This window comes from Peromyscus californicus, unplaced genomic scaffold, assembly GCF_007827085.1.
Source record: "Peromyscus californicus insignis strain IS unplaced genomic scaffold, ASM782708v3 Scaffold_4__1_contigs__length_199733344, whole genome shotgun sequence".
NCBI classification, from domain to species: Eukaryota; Metazoa; Chordata; class Mammalia; order Rodentia; family Cricetidae; genus Peromyscus; species Peromyscus californicus.
The window spans coordinates 65,156,528-65,182,581 of NW_026294562.1; positions in this window are offsets into that span (position 1 = coordinate 65,156,528).

The following is a 26,054-nucleotide window of genomic DNA, read 5'->3' on the forward strand; positions in this document are numbered from 1 at the left end:
AGTGTGGCTTTGATAGTATAGAACAAACTGGAGCAATGTGGTGAGGGCAGGTAATGGGGCATCAGATGAGATCCAGAGGTCGAGTCCTGGGGGAACTTCCCCTTGTGACCCTAGACAAGTTATGATTACCTCTGAAGTCATTGCCCTGACCTGCAAAGAGGAATATTCCACACAAACATATCCTGAAGATACCAGGTATTGCTGGAAATGGACAGGCTGGTTCTCAGAACACAGACAAGGCAGAATGAAGAATAGCTGCCCTACCATCAATGCCAGAAGGTCATGGGGCAAGCTGCAGCACCCAGCAGCCTGCAGATGTGCCTGTTGGTCCCAGCAACTAAAGGTCCTCTTCTGGGCTGTGTATCAACCTGAAGACTTCTGTCCACATTCACAGGCACCCCCAAAGAAGAGCCCTCATGATCCAGGCTCAATGAACTCTCCCTGGGAAATAGTATTGCTCAAACCTAGGAGTGTTCATATTCTTTCTCTCATTGTGGGTAGGTAGCTGTGGGTATGTGTTGTATCTCACTGTGCGTAGGTGGCTGTGGGTATGTGTTTATTACTAGGAGTAGACAGAAACTTGTCACTTTTGTCGAATTCTCAAAAGCAAAGACACACCATTTTAGGATGTCCTATCAGCATAAATAAGTCCCCTAATAGCATAACATAACGCTGCACTTTAAAACTCACACTGTGGTCTCAGATGCACACAAGTCAAGACAGCAAAGAAACCCTGTATATGGGGCCAGATACTCCCATGGCAGATGCGACAGAAAGAGGCAACAAGGGGGCCTTGTGCATCGGTCCAAATACTCCAGCACTGCAGACCTCAGGCTTGCTCTGTGCCATTTGGTCAAGATGTCAAGAGAGATGCTAGACTCAGAGTCAGAGCTTCTTAAGGTGAGACACCTGGAGTTTTAGCAACCCAAGCTGGACTGTGGTGGCTCCACCACGTTCTCACACAAATCAGCTTTAAGGGGCCACCTGGACCTGTGGGTTCAGGACCTCCAGCCCAAGGCAGCAGGCTGTAGTGGAGCCCCAAGCTTGGTCAGGTGTAAAAGTCACTGCCCCACGGGAGAACATGTGGAGGATTACAGGATGGCTCCAGGTGCTGCCTCCAGGGAGGTGGGGCAGGGGAAGGAGGGGAGCCTCCATGATGGCTCAATACTTAGCTGAGTTATCACACACTAAGTGACCTCTTTATATTCCTAAAGTGTTTAAAACCCATCTGCTTGTTTGGCCTGTGGAAGGAATTTGTTGTTTATAGTTAATATCAATATACAGAAGCAATGTAGGCAGAGAAAATGATTTCCATATTTCAATCACATAACAAATGAGATGCTGCTACAAGAAGCTGTGTTCCCGAAGGTGCGGCACTCTGCATAGCAAACAGTAATCTAGTTTGCTAGTAAGCATTTGTCAAGGCTTTGGAAGACCTTGTTGTGGAAAGTCCTGCTTGTTTTTGGTAACAGGCACTCTGTAGTCAATCCCAAGCCTGGGGGAATTCTGCACCACAGCCTCTGCCTGGGACTCATTATGGCAGAGCTTCTTCCATTCAATTTATACAGTAGCCCAAAGACTCCCCCCTCCCTCCACCCCCCAGCTTTGTCTTGTGACCCTGTTCTTGGCTCACGGCTGTGGCTACATTTGGCTTGTCTTCCATAGGTTATGGGCTGGAGGTCTGATCTCGAGTAAAGCAATGTAAGAGATCGTAGGACCTTTAAGAGGTGAGACTCAGGTGAGTTAATGAGATCATCGTTAGTGTCCCTATGAGAAGGACTCATTCCGATCATCATAGCAAATGGATTAGTTCTTGCAGGAATGGACTGGCCTCTGGATGCATCAGTGAACTGAGGCTCACCAGATCGAGCAATTGATCTTGGATCTTTACCCTCCAGAATTATGATGAAACAAGCCTTTTATTTCTTAATGAAATGTCCAGGCCCAAGTGTTTTGTCATAACAGTACCAAATAGACTAAGGCATATGCATAGCAAAATGTGGGCAAGAATCGTGTTTAAACCAGTTTAACAAGAATTTCCCTACTATGGAAGTCCCCTCTTTGTCACTCTGCATCCGGCCTGCACCCTTGATCTTTGCTGTAAATACTAGTTTTGTCTTATTTAGTTTACATATTTTGTCTTACTTAGTTTAACATTTAAATTCATTTTGGCTGAAGTCTGACTCCCTTATTAGAGCACCTCTAAATCAAATACGTCTTTATATCCTTTGTCTAGGGCTTATCCTCTCTAACATTCAGTAATGCCTGTATCTATCACCTCTGACAAGCAGAGGGACACCAGCCTTCATTGTCATCATGGAGGATCGGTGCTCCAGCATCTTTCCCTGTGTAGGCTGCTCTCTACAAAAGCTCTGGTACCAGGAGAATTAGAAAAGAAAAAAGCCCCTTTGTTCCACCTGCATCTCCATTTCTGTGTACATTCATGCATTCACACATCTCCAAATAAGTGAATGTGGTGACAAGCATTCTCCAAATCCTAGATGTTTGGTGTCACATTTTTCCTGCTCAAATGACAATCTAACAAGTGGCAGTGGGGTCCCCAGGAGCCTTGTGTCATGGTTTGGAAGTAGGAAGTTCTTCAGGCTCATATGTGAACACCACCATGTGGTGGTGCTGAGTAGCGGGCTGTGGGATCTTTAGGAGGTGGGGCCTATCTGGAGGAAGTGTGTCACTGGAGGCGGGGAGTCCTGAGAGTTGTAGCCCAGACTTCTTTCAAGGCCCACCTTCTCTCCATTTCCTTTTCCACTGACACATGAAATGAAGAGCCTGACCAAGCACTCCTGCCACCATGAAGCAGGCCATCACTCTGACTGACTGCATTACCTTAAACTATGATCCCAAGTTCACCTTGTCCTTATTAAGTTACTTATTGCCAGGCACTTTGTCACAGTGATGAGCGAAGTAACTATTATACCTTACCATCCTCTTCCCACAGCCTCTGCTACATCCATGTGGACTGTGACAACCTGCAAGTCAGGATAGAGAAGGTCACAGTGTCCCTTAACTGTATACACCAAGGCTGCTGAGACACTCACTCTTCTACCAAGCTCCAATGTGGAGAAAAGTCCCAAGGGCCAGGGCCCAGGTCTGAGCACAGGAGCAGTAGAAGAAGCCATTGCTACCGCAAAGTTTCATGTCTTGTCACTGAAGCTCACGGGAATGCTGTGATGTAGAGCAAATGGCCGGCCTGTGTTGGCCCCATGGACGAAGGCTCAGATTGCAAAGCCCCTTTGATTAAGCCACATCAGTTCTGAGAGGCCAACAGCTTCTGGGGACAGTGGATATTACTGTTCATGCACAAATGATCCCCATGAGTCCTCACATACACATTCAGATGGTGCCTTTCTGGGCGCCTTCCTTGTTGTGGTCTTATCCAGTGTCCTTGCCCAGTGCATGTGAGCCTTGATCATCGGACCATCCCTGACATCCAGATACTAAATGAGCATTGTTTTTTAGTAAAGGAGTTGATGTTTAACTTGTACAGGGCTTTGCATCCCCAAGAAGTTTCACATGCAGAGCTGTAAAAGTAAAGTATAGATGAATCAAGGCAAACTGTGAAGATTCCTGAGAAATACAGATGCTCAGTAAGTAAAGCAATCTTGAGTGCTAGCATAAGCATCATCTTTATGTCTAGAAAACCTGAGTTACAATTAACTACAGAAAGTGTAATGGTCTGATATACTGAGTCAACGTTAACACAGTTAACGTTGTACATATCATGGGCCAGCCTCCATGAGGAAGCTGACAGATGGATTTTGTGGTCTTCAATGCCATATGATATCTTTTAGGCAGACATTCTACCTCCTCTATGTTGCCCAATACTTTGAAGTCATGTCTTACTGCCTCACCTCCAGACCCCATAAGAGTCATTTACATTTTGAAATCTCTTCCCTGGAACTGTGAAAGGCTACTGGGCTCAGAAGTCAGAGGCCTGTCCTGTGATAGCTATGAACTACTAGAAGACAGTCATGTCAGGAGCTTCTATCTACCCATCTGGTGCAGTGTGGGCTTTCCTGTCCCCCTCAAGAGGTTCCTGGGAAGGTCAAAGTTTCACATACTTTTCAGACACTAAGAGAAACACCTTTAATAGCATAGAAGTTCCCTTGGTGGCATCTGTCCTGTCTCCCCCTGGCCCTCTGGCCTCTGATCTCCTCAGTTCTCAGCTTTTGTTATGGTCTGAATAGGAAATGTTCCCCTCAAAAGGCTCATGTGCTGAGGACTTAATCCCTAAAATTGACTAGATCACGAAGGAGCAGATGTCATCAATGAGTTAACCCATCAGTGGATTCACAGCTGGGTGGACTCTTACGAGATGAGGCCTGCATGAAGAAAGTAGGTCACTGGTCTAAGCATCTCTTATATTGCTGTAATAAGACACCATGATCAAAGCATCCTATAAGAGAAAGAGTTTAACTGAGCTTACAATTCCAGAAGGATATAGTCCATGATGGTGTAGCAAAGGCACAGTGATAGGTTGCTTAAGCATCAACTGAGAGCTCACATCTTGATCCACAAGCAGGAGGCAGGGAGTGCTAACTGTGAATAGTGTAGAATTTTAAAACCTCAAAGCCTGCCCCCAGTGACACACCTCCTCTAACAATACCACATCTCCTAATCCTTCCTAAACAGTTCCACTGACTGGAGACCCAAGAATTCAAACATATGAGCCTATAGGAACATTCTTATTCATATGAACACATCACTGGAGTTACTGTCTTTGAATGACTTCTCTGGTCCTCAGTATCGCTCTCCCTCCCTTTCTTCTTCATAGTTCCCATGAGCTGAATGCCTGTTATCCTCCATACTCTTTTTTTAATTAATTTATTTATTTTACATCCCAATTGCAGTTTTTCCTCCCTCCTCTCCACCCTAGTCTCTCCCCACTTCCCTCCCTTCTGCCACCCAAATTCTCTCCTCCTTCGTTTCTGTTCAGAAAAAGGGCAGGCCCCCTGTCTATCAACAAAATATGGCATATCAAGTTGCAGTAAGACTAAGCATCCCCCCCCACCACCTGCCTTGTATTAAGGCTGGGCAAGGCAACACAGTATGAAGAATAGGGTCCCAAAAGCTAGTAAAAGATTCAGAGACATCCCCTGTTTCCACTGTTAGGAGCCCCACAAGAAGATCAAGTTACACAACAGTCACATATATGCAGAGGGCCTAGGTCAGTCTCATGCAGGTTCCCTGGTTGTCAGTTCAGATTCTGTGAACTCCTATGAGTCCAGGTTGGTTGTTTCTGTAGGTTTTCTTGTGATAACTCCTCTGGCTCCTACAATTATTCATCCCTTTCCTCAGCAGGATTCCCTGAGCTTGGCCTAATGTTTGGCTATGGGTATCTGTATCTGTTCTCATTGGTAGCTGGATGAAGCCTATCTGATGACAACTGGTTTAGGCACCAATCTATGAATATAGCAGAATATTATTAGGCATCATTGCATTGACATTTTTTTCCTCCAGTCATGTTTGGTTCTATCCTAGGTCTCTGGGCCCTCCAGCCTCTGGGTCTGGCACTCTAGACAGTGTCAGGGGTGGGCTCACTTTCATGGCATGGGTCTCAGGCTGGACCTGTCATTGATTAGCCACTCCCACAATCTCTGCGCCACACATACTTCAGCATATCCCATAGGCAGAACAGATCATAGGTTGAAGGTTATGTGGCTGGGTTGGTGTCCCAATCCCTCCATGGGAGGTCACAGAAGAGACCCAGTTTAGACTGTGTATCCACAATAGCTATGAGTATTAGCTGGGGTCATTCTTGTAGATTCTGGGAGTTTCCCTCTTAGCAGGTTTCTACCTGACCATGAAATGCCCCCTTCCAGTCATCTCTTTTAATACTCCCCCCTCCATTCCCCATACACTAATCCCTCAAGTTTCCATTCCCACCCACCCCCAAACCACCCACAAAATCTCTTCTATTTCCCATTCCCAGGAAGATCTGAACATTCCCCGCTTGATCCCTTCTTGTTACTTAGCCTATCTTGATCTGTGGATTGTAGTATGGTTATCCTTTACTTTACAGCTAATATTCACTTATAAGTGAGTATGTACCATGTTTGTCTTTCTAGGTCTGGGTTACCTCACTCAGGATGATTTTTTTTTCTAGTTCCATCCATTTGCCTGACAATTTCATGATGTTATTGTTTTTAACAGCTAAGTAATACTCCATTGTGTAAATGTACCACATTTTCTTTATCCATTCTTCAGTTGAAATACATCTAGGTTGTTTCCAGGTTCTGGCTATTACAAATAAAGCCACTATGAGCACAATTGAGCAAATGTTCTTGTGGGATGATTGAGCATCCTTTGGGTAAATGCCCAGGAGTGGTATAGCTCGGTCTTGAGGTAGACCAACTCCCAATTTTCTGAGAAACCACCATATTGATTTTCAAAGTAGCTGTACAAGTTTTCACTCCCACCAGCAATGGAGGAGTGCTCCCCTTGCTCCACATCCTCAACAGCATGAGCTGTCACTAGTGGTTTTTTTTTTTAGCCATTCTGACAGGTGTTAGATGGAAACAAAACAAATCTAACATATTTGTTTTGATTTGCATTTCCCTGATGGCTAAGGATGTTGAACATTTCTTTATGTATTTCTCAGCCATTTGAGATTCTTTTGATGAGAATTCTGTTTAGATCTGTACCCCATTTTAAAACTGTATTATTTGATTTTTTTTGATGTCTTGCTTCTTGGGTTCTTCATATATTTTGGAAATCAGACCTCTGTCAGATATGGGATTGGTGAAGATATTTTCCCATTATGTAAGCTGCTGTTTTGACCTATTGATGGTGTCCTTTGCCTTACAGAAACTCTTCAGTTTCATGAGGTTCCATTTATTAATTGTCAATCTTAATGTCTGTGCTATGGGTATTCTATTCAGGAAGCAGTCTCCTGTGCCAGTGCATTCTAGATTATTCCCCATGTTCTTTTCTATCAGGTTCAGTGTATCTGGTTTATGTTGAGGTCTTTTATCTACTTGGATTAGAGCTTTGTTCAGGGTGATAGATATGGATCTGTTTGCACTCTTCTACATACCAATATCCAGTTAGACCAGCACCACTTGTTGAAGATGCTTTCTTTTCTCCATTGTATAATTTTGGCTTTGTCAATAATCAAGTGTCCATAGGTGTGTAGATTTATGTCTGGGTCTTTGATTTGATCCATCTATCTGTTTTTATGCCAACACCATGTGTTTTTTAGTAATACAGTTCTGTAGTAGAGCTTGAAATCAGGGTTGATAATGCCTCTGAAGTTCTTTTAGTGTACAGGATTGTTTTAGCTATTCTGTTTTTCAATATGAAGTTGAGTATTGTTCTTTCCAAGTCTGTAAAGAATTGTGTTGGAATTTTGATGGGAATTGCTGTGAATATGTAGATTGCTTTTGGTAGGATGACCATTTTTACTATGCTAATCTTACCAACCCATGAACACAGAGATCTTTCCAATCTTCTGATATCTTCTCCAATTTCTTTCTTCAAAAACTTGAAGTTCTCATCATACAGGTCTTTCACTTGCTTGGTTAGAGTTACAGCAAGGCATTTTATATTATTTGTGGCTAATTGTGAAAGGTGTTGTTTCCCTGATTTCTTCCTCAGCCTGTTTATTGTTTGTGTATAGGAGGGCTCCATACTCTTGTTCTTTGCCACACACCCAGGAATGATGGCACCAGCTAACCCTGGGCTATAACTACTGGTACTACAAGCCAAAGTAAATCGTTTCTCTTTTGAGTTGTTTTTCTGTGGTATTTTGTCAGAGATGGAAAGAGGCCTCACAGCTCTCAATCCTGGCAGGCCTGCAGCAATGATCAAATCGAACTTCTCTCGAAAGCAGGACAGTGAGAGTGGTAGTCCATTGCTGAGTGTCAGAAACCATGGTTATTGTCTTCATGAGGTACTCAGACATTATTCGGGACTCCTGTAGCTTTCCATAGATGTTAGATAAAAGCTTCCAGAAAGGCCACAGAACAGTCCCTGGCCACAGAGGAGTAAGAGGCTTGAGGCCAGGAACACAATTCTCAGTGCGATTTCTGTCTGAAAACAACCAGAGGATCAAGAAAGAAAGCAACTTGCGTTCAAGGTGAGAAATAGAGAGTCTTCGTAAAAGTGACTGGAATTAACAGGATACTGTGACCTTTCCACAGCTTGGGATCAGGGAGGCCAGGGGCACCACACCTGGGGAGCAGAATGACACTGAAGGTGACCCTGAGCAAGGAGCCTTTTGGCTTTGTGACTGCATTTTCCATGAAGATTCTGATTCTGATGCCTTCCACCAACGTAAGTCAAATCTGAGACACATGGCAATGATCACCCTGTCCCTTATGTTTTGGGGAAGGTCACATGCCTATTAATGTGTTTGAAAAAACCCAGAAACTGAAGGTGTAGGATCTGTGGGAAATCAGGGCAGCCTTTTACTGCATAACTTCTGATACTTGTCCCTGCCTAGGATTAGTCAAACCAGCCTGGCCTGTTAGAAGCATAAAAGCAAAGCCAAAGCATGCCAGCAGGTGAATGGGTGAATAAAGTTCCCCTTTCTCTGTGACAGATGTCCATATAGAATATGGCAGGTGTGCTGACTTCATGAATGTATGTGAAGGTGAGTAGGCTGAGCTTCATTTACTATATGACTTACTGGAGAAAGTGTATTCACAATCTGAAAGAGTTAAAACTGGAATTACTGGAAATTTGAAGAGTGTGCTTATGCCAGAAGTCCTTCAAAATTATCAAGTTTGTTTTCCTGGGCTTCCTTAAGTCCAGGCTTTTATGCCTAATGCTTTTCCAGTCCTGGAGTATTAGTGAGTAGTGTAGCATCTGATGTCACAGTATATGATCATTGCTGTATCCCATACCATCCAATGGACAAAGTCTTTAGTATCTCACTCTGCCAATGCTCAGGGGACATTTTTTAAAACTTTCTGACTGTACTTGGTGTCTTCCTTCCATGGTACCTATGTTTAAGTTCCTGTATGTGTGTAGTGTTGGAAGCTCACAGACTCAAATATTGGGAGTGCTCTCTAGATCAAGGACAAAAGTTCTTTCCCTCTACTGTTGACATGAGACCGTATCAGGAGACTTCCTGAAACTAACGGGAAGTAACTGTCAAGCAGTTGTTGCTTGGACATCTGCACGACTCAGCTTTCACCCTAGAGTAACCTCCCATCACACTTTGAGGTGAAGGAGGACAATGGGTTGTGTCCCTGGTGGCCCTTGTATAGAATAGATGGGCTTCCATGGGTTCACAAGGGGTCACTTTCCAATTTGCAGTGCAAGGCCAACTTGCTCAAAAGGGTAGGAAAGAGAATTGAGATATTAAAATAGTAAGTTTCCCAAAGTCTTAGCTCAGTTATTGACAATGGCAATTGTTTTAGTCACTGTTCTATTGCTATAAAGAAACATCATGTTCAATGCAACTCTTATAAAGAAAGATTTAAGTGTGGGATTGTTTACGATTTCAGAGGCTGAGTCCATTAATGCTATGGCAGAGAGCATGGTAATAGGCAGGCGTGGTGCTGGAGAAGTAGCTGAGAGCTACATCCTGATCCACAAGCAAAAATGGAGAGACAGAGCAAGAGGGAGGGAAGGAGAGAGAGAAAGGGGGAGGGAGAGAGAGAGAGAGAGAAAGAGAGAGAGACTAGGCCTGGTATGGGTTTTTGAAACCTCAAATCCCACCCCCAATGACACACTTCCTACAACAAGGCCACACCTTCTAAGCCTTCCAAGCAGTTCTACTCCCTGGTGACTAAGCCATTCAGATACATGAACCTCTGGGGGACATTTTTACTCAAACTATCACAGTATATTTTTTAAATTTTATTTTACGTATATGAGTATTTTGTCTGCATGTATGTATGTGCATCACATGCATGTCTAGTGCTCACCAAGGCCAGCAGAGGAGGTCAGATCCCCCAAGACTGGAGTTACAGATGTTTATGAGGTACTGTGTGGGTGCTGGGAATTGAACCCTAGTCCTCTAGAAGAGCAACAAGTGCTCTCAACTGCAAGGCCAGCCCCTATTGGCAATATTTTTTTGATGAAAAACTTGGTTGTATTTGTCCAGGTTTCCAATATTATTAATCCAATTACCAATACTTCATAGTTAAATACTTCATGTCATGTGACCTGGCACATAAGAGCCATTTTTGTAAGCTATGACTTTGTCTCCAGATGGTTACTAACTACAATAGATGATTGTATATTGATTGTACAATATACATTAGATGATTGGAACATATCTTAGATGTTATTAGATGATAAGGAACATATCTTACCATCTGAGCCTAAACGGCAACATAAAGGGAATGATCCACAAACTATGGGGCATTTTCTTCTTCTTCACGAAAAGGTTCATCCTCCCTGGAGGGACAAGAAATGTCACAGATTCTTTGAAAAATGCAATGGTTGAATAGTTCAGAAAAAAAAGTTTGTATAAAATATGTATAATGATAGTCAACATTTTATATAAAATTCAAAGGAAAACCTTTGCCTTAAATCCAGTTCTTCTCTCCAGGATCTCAGAGATGGCTCCATGGTAAACTACTTGCCACTCAAGCATGAGGGCCTGAGTTCAACCCCCCAACACACATGTATCAACACTAGTGTTGTGTTACATACTTGTAATTCCAGGGCTTGGAAGGCCGAGTCGAGTTGATCCATGGGGTTTGCTGGTCTAATTGGTGAGTTTCAGGACAACAAGAGATATTGTCTCAGAAAATATTGGTTGGGGCTGGGTATATTGTTAAGGGAGTGAATCACATTTTGTGCAAGTATGAGGACTGGAGTTTGGATTCCCAGCACCCACATAAAAGTCAGGTGGGTGTGGTGACCTACCTGCAATTCTAAAGGTAAGTAATCAGAAGCAATGGATCCCTGGATCAAGCTAGCTAGCTAGATTCATTGAATCAGCAAGCTCTGGATTCAGAAAGAGACCTCTCCTTAGTAAATAAAGTACAGAATGGTCTAAAGACATTGATGGCAACTTATGACTACACACGGGGGAGGGGGGGTTAACTTTTCTCACTAAATGTAAACTATTACAATGTAGCATTTCCTGGGTGGGGTAGGTAGTGGATAGATAATGCATAGAAGAAGGCAGCTAGAATGGGCTCATCCCATTTACCCATCCATAACTAGTATGCCTTTATGTCTGCAACACATCTTCTTGCAAGTGATATATGTACATTGTAGTAGCAACCATCTGGAGACAAAGCCATAGCTTACAGAAATGGCTCTAATGTGCTAGGTCATGTGACATCACTGCTGCCTTCTCCGGAGAGCTCCTGCTCCCTTGTCTAACGCAGCCGATAGGGGCCTATGCTTCCCTCTGGGTTCTTCTGTGCACAGTACTGAGTCAGTTATCTAAAGAGGAACGACTGCATGGGTATCCAAGATGCAGTGAATGGAAAGACACTTCTGTGAGAGCAGTCATAGGCTCGGCAGGCACAAGCAGCTGTGAAGGTAGGTTTGACACTAGGCGCTGAGTTTCCTGTACTTCCTTGGGGGCCCAGAAGTTTCTAGAAGGCTTCCAAACTTTAAGAGGGCAGGATGAGTCCAAACTCTCTGCCAGGGGCTATGTTGCCCTAAGAACATGGAAATGGGCACGAAAAAGGCAGAACTTCCCCAGCTTTCATGGAGCAGGCAATGCAACAACAGCCCTACATTGTCTTGTGGTGCTTGTTAGTGATACACACGGACCATTCCGGAAGAAAAGATAATGCCCTAAGAGAGAAGTCATCAGAGAGAAGACCGAAGGAGGGATGAGAGGGAGTGGTCACTCTTCGAAGCTTTCCTATATCTCATGCAAAATGGATCAGGCAGATTACAATATAGACCCATACAAGACAAACTTGAAATTGTTGGAAATAAGGCCAATCTGAGAGACTGTCAAAGCCAGGAGGAGCCTGAGAGACATGCGTTAAATGGAATGTGGAAATATAAGTGACATTCTCATACAGAGAAAGGACACAGGGCAAAGTCCCCAACTATCCAAAAAAGATACAGTATTAGTTAACATCTTAGCTCCCTTTTCTGTTTCTGCAATAAAGTACCTTTGAAAAAGGCAACTGAGAACATAAAGGATTTATTTTAGGTCACAATTCCAGGTTCTAGTCCATCATTGAAAGGACATCAAAACAGGAAGAGGAAGCAGCTAGTCACCTCACATCTATAGTCAAGTGTGGAGGGACAAATGAACCCATTCACACTTAGTACTCAGCTAACTTTCTCTACTCTTGTGCAGTCCAAGACCCCAACCTTGGGAATGGTGTCCCCCTCTTTCAAGCTGGGTGGTCCCACATCAATTATGACAAATCAAGACTATCCCCCACAAACATCCCTACAGGTCAAACCCATCTACAAAATCCCTCATTGAGACCCTGTTCCCAGGTGATTCTAGGTTGAAAATGAATCTAACTATCACAGTTAAGAGTAGCCTTTTGCATCCTTTGCTCAACTGAAGCTAAGGTATCAGATGGCACAAGCTGTCCATAATAGGGGAGGCTGATATTTGGAACATGGGTACTCTGTAGTCCTTTCCAATCTTTTTAAACATAAATTATTCTTTAAATCAAGTTAGAACAGAAGTAAGAAACACAAGGGTTATGTTGTGATCGTGCCTTCTTGCCCTGGAAACACATGTGTCCTGTTCTCATGTCTTCTCAAGATGGACAGGCAGTATACAGGTGACTGTCATGTGGTGCTCTTTGGAAGGATAGTCTCCTACTTTGCTTCTGCTTGAGCAAGCTGGTTCTCAAACTTGTGGCTGTGAATTGACTTGGTTTGGTGCCACCCAAACACTTACAGTGGCCCAGTCCCCCATGTGACAGTGGTAAGAAGAGAGGGGACTGTGAAGAGGCATTTTGAGTTTGAGTCATGAAGACCCTCCCACATAAAGGATTGAGGCAGAGCCTACGGTTCTAGGTGTTTCCACACATGGCTGATTCTGTTTCCACATCTCTATCATGACAGTATGGTCTGTGGCCCTCACCGGCAGCCCACTGTCTCCAAATTGCAAGCTAGGGTAGACTTCTTTCTTTTGGTGGCATGCCTGTCCTCAGTACAGAACAGACTTGAGGCAATGCCCACTGTCATCTTGTGTGCTTTGCAGAAAAAGGAAGTCCTCTCCAAAATGCATGGGCTTGTTTCTGGAAGAGAAGCCACTGAGAAATCACTTAGAAAGCTGATCCAGTGCTCTGAACACATCTGGCAGCTGCCCTGGCTGTGGGGGAACTAAGAGGGAACATTTATCCCTGGGTAGCTTCATTTCCCCATCAGATCCTGAGGCAGGATTAGCAAACCCCTCATCTCCAATTGACAAGCCTTCATCACTTTCTGTGTTGAGAAGTGAGCTGTGCACTCCAACCCCACCAGTTATCCTCCTAGCAGTCCCTGCAGAGCAGACCTGAGTTGACTTCTCAGCACAGGTCTGATCTAAATCATCCTTCTGAGTTCTCAACCCACACCCGTGCTGTGACTTCCTCTCCCTTCTCAGAGTACTTTCCTGGCATCTCTATTCAAAAAAAAAAAAGCTCTCTGCCACACCACCAGGGGAATCCCAGTATGGATGGCCAGAGGTTGTCTGTGGCTCTTGGTGCAGACCTCAAAGATGAGTGCTCTGTATCCGGCTTGGGAGAGCTATGGAAACACTGAGTTATTAATTATTTTAAGCCTCATTTCAGTTATCTCATTTTTAAAATATGGCTTTATGGCATTTGTATGAGAATTAATTTAAGAAAAGAACTCAGCACAGATATGGGCCTATATTAAGGGATCAATCCATCTTCGATAGCTTTGTTTCTCTGTATTAAAAAGAGAATGAAGCATGGATAGAGTTTGCCATGGAGAATTCAGTGGAACCAGTGTGTCCCCTTTGGCACATAGTGGGGACCAGCTGTCTGCATGGTTTTGAGCACAATGATGCATATGTTCAATGTCTGTCTCAAGAGCACTCAAGCTGTCCACTGCCCTGTGGAGTAGGCTGGGTGGGTGGAGGTTAAATTCTGGGTTAACTTGTTGACTTCTTTGCGTTATTCAAAGTGATGACCAAGGATCTCTCTGAAGATGATGGTGTCGTTCTCTGTGCATGTGCTTGGGGATGAGTCTGCAGAAACTGCAGATGAAAGAATCATTCATTTAGGACCATTTGAACATTCATCTTAAAAACTTCCCCTTTATATGCCATGCTAGGGCTTGAACCCAGGGCCTTTTGCATCCCAGGAAAGCCCTCTACCACCAAGCTACGTCCCCATCCAAACTCTCACTTCCCCTGGAATGCCATTTGAGTGTGCTCAGAAGCTCCCCTCTAGCGGCAGCATGAGAAGGAATCCTAGGGAGGGCTCTGCAGCCTTTCTCCAGGGATGGTCAGTGAGACTTTGTTCTGCTCTATATCTGCCTCTCAGGGACCCCAGCCTGCTTCCATTGCACCCCAGGGTGTCCTACTCAGGCTCCCCCATGTCCCTAATCTACAGCCCCTTCTCTACCTGTGCATTAGACTGCTGGCTTCTATGTACATATACCAGTAATTAATTGAGACCTCTAGGTCCTGGGCTAAGAGGAGCACGGGTGACCACACAGATATATCCTCACCTTTCTGGGTAGTAGGGTCTAGTGGAGGACACAGATAAGACAATTATCCACCTAGCCCTTCGACTGAGTGAAGCGGGTGTGGCATATTGTTGGAGCAGCAAGTCTGGAGAGGGCTAATTCCAGAAGAGGGGCCAAAAACAATGATCTGACTCTGTACTTATCCCCTGAGCTAAGGCAGCTGCCATCCCCACAATGGGACAGGTAAAAAATGATGTTGAATAGGGAGAAAAATCAGTAAGGCAGAGACAGGCCTGCCACAGGTGGGAAACGCAATAACTCTGACGTTTTGATGAACCGTCTTGGTGCACAAGAGATACAGTATTTTTATGGTGCTGCAGGTACATTGTAATTGATCAAAAAAGCCCTTTCTACATGGAAAGCACTCGGGTCCATCGCTGATCCAGCCCATAAATCACATTGATCGTGTCTCTCAGTTCACGTGCCTGACTCAGGAAAGCAATGAAAAAGTTTTTTGATGGATTTGCCAGCGTTTCCTTAGTCTCTAAAGGAAGTGGTGCATTGGAGCCTGGGGGCAGAATGCACACATCTTTTCCTGGGAGGTTTGAGACCAGCACCTGAGGGGCTTTTTCAAGGTATGTAACTGTGAGTGCAAAGCACAACTCTCATCCCTAAGGGAACACTGGAGTTTGTTTTGAGCTAAGACTGACCATGGCTGGGAGTGTGGATCCAGATGGCCATGCATAAGCACAGAGATCAAAGTCTATTAGTTGCAGAGCAAACACAGCCATGCATCAGTATATTTACCAAACACAGTGGTGGGGACAGCAAAGCAGGGAAATTTCTGCCATAGGTCTCACATACCATTGGTTGATACTCTTAACATCAGGATAGGTTGAAGTTGATAGTTTCCTAAGAACACATTCCAAAGCTTTTACCTAATAGTCAAGGACAGTGGATCAGGCATAAGCTGGGCCACCAATGGTTAAGAGGACGAAAGAAAACTGGAGATAATTTGGCTCTAAGTCTGTAACATTTTTACTCCACACAGCCATGAAAACTAATCAATCATCCAGCCCTGTAAAATCTTTTAACACAGGTGTGAATATTTTCTCCCTGGGAATTTCAGTTTACACAGGCTTAAAGTCAGGGCTACGAGAAGCCCTGGGCTGGGGGACTGAGCTGCACAGGCTCTGACCACACTGGTGACCATGGTGACCTGTGGATTAGTGTAGATCCCACGCTCCCCCTGACTGGCTGACCCACAGACAGTGCAGCACCCACAAACCCACCTCATGACCTGGCCCCACGTTTTCCTCATAAGTTCTGGTCTGGCAGTTGCACTGCCTGAAGCTGGAAGGACAGTTTTCCACAGAGTTATCCATGGGCAGAACACAAAAGCATCTCTGTGGCTTCATTGTCTGTGGCTGTGGCTTAGATCTTTACATCTCTCCAAAATCTGTATTGGCATTGAATTCCTGATGTAACAGTACCACAAGGTGGGGCTTTAGGAGGTGATGAGTGGGGAGGGCTCTGTCCTCATGGGAACATTAATGTCCTAGCAAAGGACTCACAGGACGAGGTGGTCCCTTCTACCTCTTCTAGCATTTATTCCCTTTGCTGTGTTGCCTTGTGAAGACACAGCAGAAAGATGTCACCTCCAGAGCAGGAATCAAGTGTGTCAGATACTAGCTCTGCTGCTGCTTTAGTTTGAAATTTTGTGGCTTCCAGAAGTTGGAGCCATGTGCTTTTGTTGTGTGGAAATAACCTACTCTACAGTGTGCTGCTGCAGCAGTGGAATGGGCTGAGATGCCAACTTAGTCTCCAGCCCATCTCAGGAAGGAGTGAGCAAGGACACTACCCCTACACATCCATGTCTCTTCCAAGCTCTGTCTCCATAGGCCACTGAGTAGACCCACCCCTGGGCTGCTCGTGCCACTGGGCACTTTGGAAGTACCACCTTAGCATCCGTATCACTAATGAATCTTAAGGTCAAATCTCGTCACCTATTCTCAACAGGATACCCTAAAGCCCCTTTGTCAACCTCTGCCTCCCTGCCCCCAGAGCACACAAAACTCAGTTGCTGTGACCATGCAAAGTGTCGTTCTTTGGCTTCATAGCCATGATGTACACATTAAGCTTCAGCTCCTGCTCAGGAGGAGCTGGGGTAGAGAGGGCATCAGAGCAAGTTTGTCTCCAGCATAGCCTTCTCATGGGGGAGGGGAACTGCTTTGTAAAAACATGAAGTAAAAGGGAGGACTCTAGCCCATAAACCAAGTGAGCGCACAGCCTCCGTGCTTGAAACTATTTGTGGTGAGCACTGACCAAGAAGCGGGGAATAGGAGACAACTGAGCTGTGAGTAAAGGTGATACAAGCTACATGAAGCCTTTATAGACACCGGGGCCTGATATGCACTGTTGGCCATCAAACAGACAGACAGACAGACAAAAAAGGGAATGCTTTGGCAGGGTGCTAATAAAACACAGAAGGAATCCAGGGTAAATTATTACAATTCTGTTTCATTCTGTATAACCGGAGAATCTGGGACAAAATGAAGCTGTGCCAGGATGGCTGAATTGTCCTGAGTGGGAAAGAGTCAGAGTGAGACAAGAGTTGGGGGACCTCACCAGCCATAGCCCGCAGAGGCTCCCCTGTGACCTCTGGAAACGTTGTGGAGTTCTGTCTTCTGTGTTGAACCTCTGTGTCCATAGGAGGCTGAGTGGCCCCTTGGCAGTACCCTCATCCTGCTTGCATGCACAGGGGAAAAGGGCAGCTAAGAGGGGGGCAGCATGGGAGCAAGGGGAAGCGCACAATTCAGAAGCAGCCTGCACAAGCACTGAGTTCTCCAAGATCTCATACCTTGGATTCCTAGGTGAGAAATTGACACATCATCAGACGAGTGGAAGATGACCACACTGACACCCCAGGGATAGCCCAGCTCTCGACCCAAGCTGAACTCTGTAACCACCAATCCACGGGGGTGACCTGAGTGGCCCAGAGTTCCTAGGCATAGAAAGACAAGAGGGCACTGTGGTATTTTGCTCCTCTGGACTCTAGTGTCTGTGAGGTTCAAGTGTAACAATGAGGATGGTGTCTGTACCCTACATCAACAGTTGCTATGGAAACAAGGAAGATGCATCCTTTCCTTGGGGAACTTGCATTCTGGTGGGGAGAAGAGGTGAAATAGATACACTGATTTAGAAAGAACACCCAAGAGTACAATGCAGTTACCCCAAAACCCAGTCCAGTGGTGTTTTCAATCCTGCTGGGTTACCTGGACAGCAGTGTCAGAGTCAATAGTAGGAAGCAGGAGATTAGATGCTCACAGGCCAAGACCCAAAGCGTGCACTGAACATACTCATACAAAATGGGGTTTCCCATGCTACCTATCACAGGTTAGGCTAGACCCCAAACTATGCATGAGAAAGACCAAAAGAAACAATGCTTTGGAGGCAGGTCAGAGTTCATAAGCCCCAGGGACCTGGAAGCAAGAAGGTTCAATACAGCCAGCAAAGAGCTTGAATCCATGGCAACACTTTAAAAGTAACGGGGAACCATGGGAGGTTTTATGGCAAGACTAGCAGAGCGCCATCTAGTGTACAGAAAAACATGGGGGAGACTCCCCAATGAAATAATCATAATTGGTAAATAAAGTAAGATAAGATAAACTAATGAGTTCATTTTGGAAATACTTTGAAAACTTTTCAAAGTTTAAATGTACAGTTTCCATTTTATCCAGTAAATCCATGATTAAAGATCTACCCAAATAAAAAAAAATAACAATACACCTCACAGGACCTGTACACACATTCTCACAGAATGTTATTCATAACTGCCTAAAGATGGAGGCAAGCTTGCTGCCCACCACTTGAGGATAGGAAAGTGAAAGGTGCTGTGTGGTAACTATGTGATTTCACATAGCAGAGAAGGAAGACGCACCAATGCCCAGGGCAACGCCAAGGAGCCTGAAGACATCAGATGAGGAAGGGGTCAGTGACGTGAAAACACATGATTTGACACTCCCTCTGTGAAACGTCAACCATGAGTAAATCTTTCAAGACTGTCTGGGGTTCAGGATGGGAAAGCATTGGGATGAGGAAGGTACCACTTTTGCATAAAGTTCTGTAATGTGAAAGTAGGTTATGGTACTCCCTACCCTAAGAAGGTAGGAAAGAAAGAAAACAGATGGTGCACTCTGGGTGAAGTGTGCATAATGGGAATTATTATATCTCAATAAAGCAGTGACAATGAACTTTGTGCACACACACTTCATGATGGTCAGATGAGATCCAGGAGATATTCAGAGTTGTTAGTGACTAAGATGACAATCAAGTGGGATGCACAGTCCATGTGATTCCTGAGCTCCTTCTTGGTATAGCTGTGGGGTGCACCAAGTGTTGGTGTTGCCTTTGGGAGGCAGGACTCAGAGCCCAAAGCATCTTCAAGATAGAACCTGAGTGGCAGCCAAGTTGTTGCTCTCCCCACACATAATATTTTATAGATACATTATTTTACCGATTATAAAGGTATGTGCATCTAATTTCACAAGTTTGCATTGTAGTCAGAAGTTTTCCTCTGTCTCACCAGGTCCCGTAGCTGCTTGGACCCAAGTAAACACACAGAGGCTTATTTTACTTACAAATTGTATGGCCTAATGACTCAGGCTTCTCACTAGCTAGCTCTTACAACTTAACTCAGCCCATTTCTATTCATCTATGCATTGCCACATGACTTCGTAGCTTACCAGTAGGGTACTTTCACATCTTGCTTCTCCCAGAGGCAGCTTCCAGCATCTGCCCCACTCTCCTTTCTTCTCTTCTCTCCAGTTCGAATGTATTCTGCCTCACCATTGGCCAAACAGCTTTATTTATCAACCAATCAGAGCAACACATATTCACAGTGTAGAGAAAGACATCCCATAGCATTGCACAGATGCTGAAGTGAAAAGAGGTTTGATGGCAATTTCTAGCATTGTCAACCATACACCAGTCGCATGACCAGAAATAACACTGCTGGGTTTTCATTAAAGAGTAATAAAGATTCAAGTTCACAAAGTACTTGCTCCAGGATATTCATTTATAGTAGCTCCATGCATAGTCCTCTCTAGATGGAAAGAACTCAAATGCTTCTCAGCAGGTGAGCAAGTGGAGACTGAGGCTCATTCTCATACTTCCTCATGGAAAGCAAGGAGTAACCATTCACCCTCTGCACGAGTGGGTGGCAAACACAGTTTGCTGTGTGAAAGTAGGCAGGCACGAAAGGTTGCACAGGCAAGGATTCCATTTTCAGGCCATTCAAAAGAGGAACCAGGGGAGCAGAAAGCAAGCCTCCAGCAGCAGGTGGACTAAATGTGCATGGTATCAGTGGGGCTGGGATGAGCTGAAGGTGTTGTCATGAAGGGTAATGACTGTGCTTGTAAAATATCAGACAACGGTGTGATCTTTCATTAAATATCACTAAATGATCCTGGTCACTAAAGTGTGAATGTCATAATATGGACACTTCGGAAACCCTGATAAACAAAGGCAAATTCAAGAAGTACACTATAAAGCCCATTTTAAAATGCCATTCTTTTCATCCATCACACTGGCTCACAGAGGGGAGAGCCAACAAAAAGTTAAGATGGAGGTATGAGGAAGCTGGCTTCGTGTCTTAGGGTCAGACTTTCTGGAAAATTCATTTCCTGCACTGCTGTGGGTGCCCTGCCCAGTCAGGTGAACAAGGGGAAATCCCTGGGCTCTGCGGAGGATTGATGGAGGTGCAGACCGGACCCCAAAGGGTCTGATTAGAAAGGCAAATTGGTGGACTTCACAAGGAGACCCTGGGGCACCTCTGTCCTGAAATGAAAGGCAAAGAGCTTGGTGCCTCATTGGAATGCGCAGAGCACACACTCTTCCACGAATTGCCACAGGCCAGATTAGACCTCAGAAGCACCTGCGGGCTAGGTCCTTTGAGCGCCAGCCTCCCAACACTGCTGCATTGGCAGGACAGAGATGGAATTCACTCTATTCACACTTACTTGCCACACCAAGCTGCCAGGTTTGGGCATTTCGTCTCAGCCAGTATTCAGGAAACCTTGAGACTTGACACATGACTGTGCTCATTTTTACAGGTGAGAAAACTGTCACTCAGGGATGTGATGCAACCTGCTCCATGGTACAAGCCCAATGGGAAAGGAGGTGCTGCCTATGCCAGGTCTGTCTCTCCCCAAATTTTGGTGCTTTTTAATTTCTCAATCTTATTCTTCTACATCAAAGAAGGTGGGAGAAAGGAACACCAGGACCATCTTATGGGCTGCATAGGTTCAGGCCTCATCCTATTTAAATCCACAGGGCAAGCCCATATTCCTCCACTGCAAGACTTCAAAGAAGGTACTTGTGCTGCCTGGCAAGTTCTCAGCCATGAAATGGCTCACATGCAGCCCGAACTTGCAGACCACCCTGAATGGTACCAAGGCAGGGAAGACAGGACACATCTGACAATTGGGACTTGCATGACAGTTGATTCACGGAGGTGTTATCAAGAACTGACAGGAACAGAAGCAGGTACTTAGTAAAGGTGACTCAGAAGAGCATCACCAGTCCAGCAAAGAGCCAGCGGTGTGAAAAGTCCTTCATCCCTCCATCTGCTCTCTCACACATTCACTAAGCCATCGCAGGGAAAGCATGCCATAAATAGGACAGGTGTCCAAGAAGGCCATGTAGAAACAAGGACATAGACCAAGTTGCATGGCATCTCGGCACCTCACCATGAAACAGAGATGTGGGTCAGTCCAGGTTCAACTAGAGACCAGGGAAGTGACACTGGGCTGACTCATGGGTGTAGCAGGCAAGACACTTGGCATGTACATAAAGGGACATCAACATCCATGTGGCTGGGAAAGAATGGTAGTGGTGGCTGAGTCAGGGATATGGTGAGAGGGGAGGGTGAGGTGGACTTATGGTTGGCTCTGGGCTATGTTCCTTCACATCACTTCTCTCTTCCTACTTTGCTGTGGTCCAGCTGTGGTAGGCCCCAGGGTGTTAGGACATCTTGCGGTGGCCATGAGATTGAAATGTTAGGGTGCCCTGCTTCAGACCAGGGCTCAGGGTGTTACAGCTGCTTAAGAGCAGAGTAAGTTGTCATACTTAGTATCAGCTGTCAACTTAACATGAGCCTAGAGTCACCTGGGAAGAGGGAACCTCAGTAAAGAATTGACGCAGTTTGATTGGTCTGCAACCGTGTTTGTGATGCACTTCCTCAATTGTTAATTGATATAGGAGGCCCCAGGTCACTGCAGGTAGTGCCATTCCAGACCGGTGAGCCTGGGATGTGTAAGAAAGCTAGCTGAGCAAGCCAGGGGAAGCAAGGCAATAAGCAGCATTTCATCATGGACTCTGCTTCAGTTCCTGCCTTGAATTCCTGCCTTGGCTTCCCTTGATGACAGACTATAACCTGAAAACCAAATAAACCCTTTCCTCCCTGAGGTTTTTTTTTGGTCAGTGTTCTACTGCAGCAACGGAAACCAAATTAGGCAGGGATCTCTCTGAATCATCTGCAGATGTGAGTGGACTCTTAGAGAAGGCTAGTGGAGAGGGGCCCACACATGGCCATTGATTTCAGTAGTCATGGATGTGGTTCTAGTTTCAAGCCAAGAAAAAGGAGAACACGCTACAAATACCCAGCTTCTGGAGAGCGTGGTCCTCTAAGACCTGGACACCTGAGCTACAGTGCTACACCAAGTGCCTTGTCACAATCACACGTGGACACACGAACCGCCTGGACACCTGGGATATCTGATAAAAGGAGCCACCTGGCCACATGAGCCACCAAGACCCGTGAACTACATGGTCAAGCAAGCCTTCTGGCCTCAGAGCCACCTGACCACAAGAATTACCTGGACACTTGGACCACCTGATCACATAAGCTACTTAGTCATTTGAGCCACCAAGCTGCACCTGACTACATAAGCCACTCAGCTCTGTGAGTCACTTGGCCATATGAAACACCTGACCACACTATTTCCATGGCCAAGGGCCCCCTGACCACTTGAATCCCCTGGCTGCATGAGCCAGCTAGGCCACCTGACTGCATGAGCCACATGGTCATGCAAGTCACCTGACCACATAAGTCACCCAACTACCTAGATCATTTGGTCCTGTCAGCCACCTCACCATCTAGCCGCTGACATATAGAGTGTAGTGAGTAGGTAGCATTGGAGGTCAGAGTACACCATGCTGATTAGTTCTCTTCCAGAAACCAGATTCTATGGGTAAAAAATCACTCCATGCCCTTGAAGGACACAGTAAAATCGGGCTGTCCCTCATATGTAGTATACCCTGAGTCTGCCTTCCCGTGCAGGGATAGCCAGATGTCCTGGTGAGTAGCCATGGATCCAAGCAGATAGACCATGTTAGACAAGCATGAGTTACCATCACTCTATAGGTTCTGGCAACTAGGCTGGTCCTAGACTTTTCCTGAGGCCATGATGTATAGAGAAGGAACTTAGTTCCTTGTCTAAACCAGGGCCACACATATCAAGGCCAGTAAAGGTGTGGGGCCAGGGCCATTCAGGAGATTTCATATCTTGCTAACTCAAACTGCCCCTTAGTAGCCTTGCTGGGCTATGATTATCAGTCTCGGGCTACCGAATACTTAGTCTGTGATACGCTTGAGACATCCTGTTTCCTTTGTGCTCCATTGCTTGCTTAGCTTCCTGCTGACTCTGCCCCATTTTCCCTTGCAAATAATGTGTAAGATACTGCACTTTTTATTAAACTTACTTGGCATGGGGCATCAGCTCATACAAGACTTCCTGCTCCCAACTTCCCTATCTTTAAATTTTCTCATCTCCAATCCTCCCTCTCAGGAGGACCTGTCACTGAAGAATAACCTGCTGGCCTGAGTCATGAAGGCCCAAACCCTGGCGGGGTCAGAGGACAGGAACTTGCAGCTGTGTGTGGAGAAAAGGTGGGAGACAGTGGGAGAAGCACCCAGACCAGGCAGGATGCAGCAGGCTCTTCTGCCAGGAAGCAGGCTCAGTTAGTATTAGGAGACCAAGGGGCATTCTTACTTGCTGGTCATCATGCCCCTTTACTGACCCCATCCATGCAGTTCTATGTACATGAACTATCTACTATGAACTCTGAAGACCAATAGGTGCTTGGGAGACACAATTTGGGGGGTCAAAATGGTACCTTGGGACTGCTTGTCACAAAGCAAAGGTAACCCCAGGCCATCAGCTCAGCATGGTCTGAGCAGAAGACTCTCTGAAGTGGCTTTGCTGGTACAAGGAACCCCTGGTCCAGGGCTGGACATTGCTCTTCCTATTCCACCCAGAGAGGATAGTAGCCCTGCTGTACTCATCTCCTGTATTAATGGCCTTTTTACTTTGAGGCTTTGAAGGAGAAGAATAAAGTTCCCCCAGCTCAGGGCTGAAATGCTTGAAGTCTTCCTGGGGGTTGAGCAGCATCAGAGCAAGGAGTAAAAACTCTGAGTCTGACTTCAAAGGATGAGAGAAGTGGGACCATGCTGCTGACCCAAATGCTGCTGTGTGTCACCTCAGAGGGTGACTCCAGCTGAGAATGATTCTCAACACAACAAGGTCCTTGTACTGAGCACTGGGGTTTGAGGAGTGAGCCTCTTTGCTAGGATTCCTACACAGTTTTGGAGGTTTTGGAAGGCTCCCAGTTTTATTCCTGAGGATAAGCATGGGTGTGTCCCCTGGGGAATATGGTCTGGAGGGTTAAACACCCATAATTCCAGTGTGGGGAGAGTGGGCTCCCCAGAATACACCCTCAGATTCCCTATCTCAAGAGGTCTTGGCCTCTGCCCTGCCACCAGGCCGGGCTAGAGAGTGACCAGGATTATTTCCTACCTAAGGAAATGGACAGCTCTGTAAAGCCATTGTGTTATGGGAAAAAAAAAACACTTTAAAAGCTTGCTCAACAGACAAATGTTCTTCCCACTTAGTTGACTAAAGGTTTAGAGAAAGCTATTGTAAATTTGTCCTAACCGCCTGTGACTGGACGCTTATGTACAACCTGGACATTGACACAACCTCAGACAAACAGCTATTTGGACTGTAAAGCCAGCATTCATCCTGATGGCTACAGAGCTGTTCCTTGGAGCTCATGGGTAAACAGCTGTCTCCTGGTGCACCAATTCCCCAATCATACTACAGATCGGTTTTGGAGTGCTCCTGCTGGCTCCTGTGGTTGCTCAGGACTAGAGAGGAATGCAGTAGCCTAAGTGTTCCTAACTCAAGTAGCATTGGGAAAGTGCTAGAAACATTAACCAAGTTCTGGGCCCTAAGGGTAAATCAAAGGCCAGGGCTAGGGAAGTAGATAACACAGATGAAATGGACCATGGTCACTGGGGAATACTTCCAGGGCTTCCCTCTGCCAGCATGTTTTCATTTAAGAGGCATGGCTGTAAATGCCTGATGTCATGTACCTGTCACTTATGGTGGAAACAGTTTAGTCCACCCCACTGCATTCCCTATATTACTAAGCCATTGTTCTCCATGTTATTTTTCTAATTCTTTGCCAGTCCAGAGAACTGCACAAACACTGAAAATATCTGCGAGTGACTCATTTATGTCTCCTGTTTTTTACACTTCAAACTGCCTGGAGGAGTCAAGGCTCCACTCCGTGAGTCACCTCAGCTTGATGGAAGCTTCCAAACAGACAGTGAGGGCTTGGTTGTGAGCAGTCAGTGTCCTTGGACGTCTTCTCCCAGAGTGGATGACTGACTTCTAGGATCTGGTGCCTTGGGACTCCCAGCTCTGAGCTCTGCCTCAGCTCTTGAAGGATTCCTGAGGATGAGGGAAATCACAGTGGTAAACAATGCATTACTTCCTGTGGCTTTGTGGTGCTGTGACCCTGTAGCCTTATGGTGCTGTGAACCTGTGGCCCTGTGGCCCTGTGGCCCTGTGGTCCTGGGACCTGCCAGGCTGGAGAGCCCCAGCCAATGCCTAGGGGAACTGCTGCAGACTCCTCCCTAATTCACAGCCACTCAGAAGGAAGTTCTGCAGGAGACTTGTGTGAGCTTATGGCTGTAAGAAACACTTAAAGACTCCTAGAGGGGCCTGAAGGAGCCAAAAGAAGAGGAAAGCAAGCATCCTACCAGCAGTCAGCCCCAGGCAGGCTGCCAAGGCTCCCTGTCTTTCCCAGAGCCCTTCAGGATTTGAAAGTCATATATGCTCTTGAAATCTATAACCCTGCGTCACGGTGGGAAGAAGAGACTCCCTTTTCTAACTCCCACAGACAGGAGCTTAACTTCGCTCACATACTGTCAATCAGGGGTGAGAGAGCAGCTGGGACAGAGACCACCTCTGAATGGCTTTGATGGCCCTTAGAGATCAGTGACAAGGGAACACAGGAAGCCACACACTGACAGATCTGTGGGGAAGCCATTAGCTACCAGTATCTGGGGTAGGATGGAATCCAGCTTTTGAGACCAAGGGAAGAGAAGACATCTGCCCATCAACCCAGTGTAAGAACTAATTTATTTATGTCCC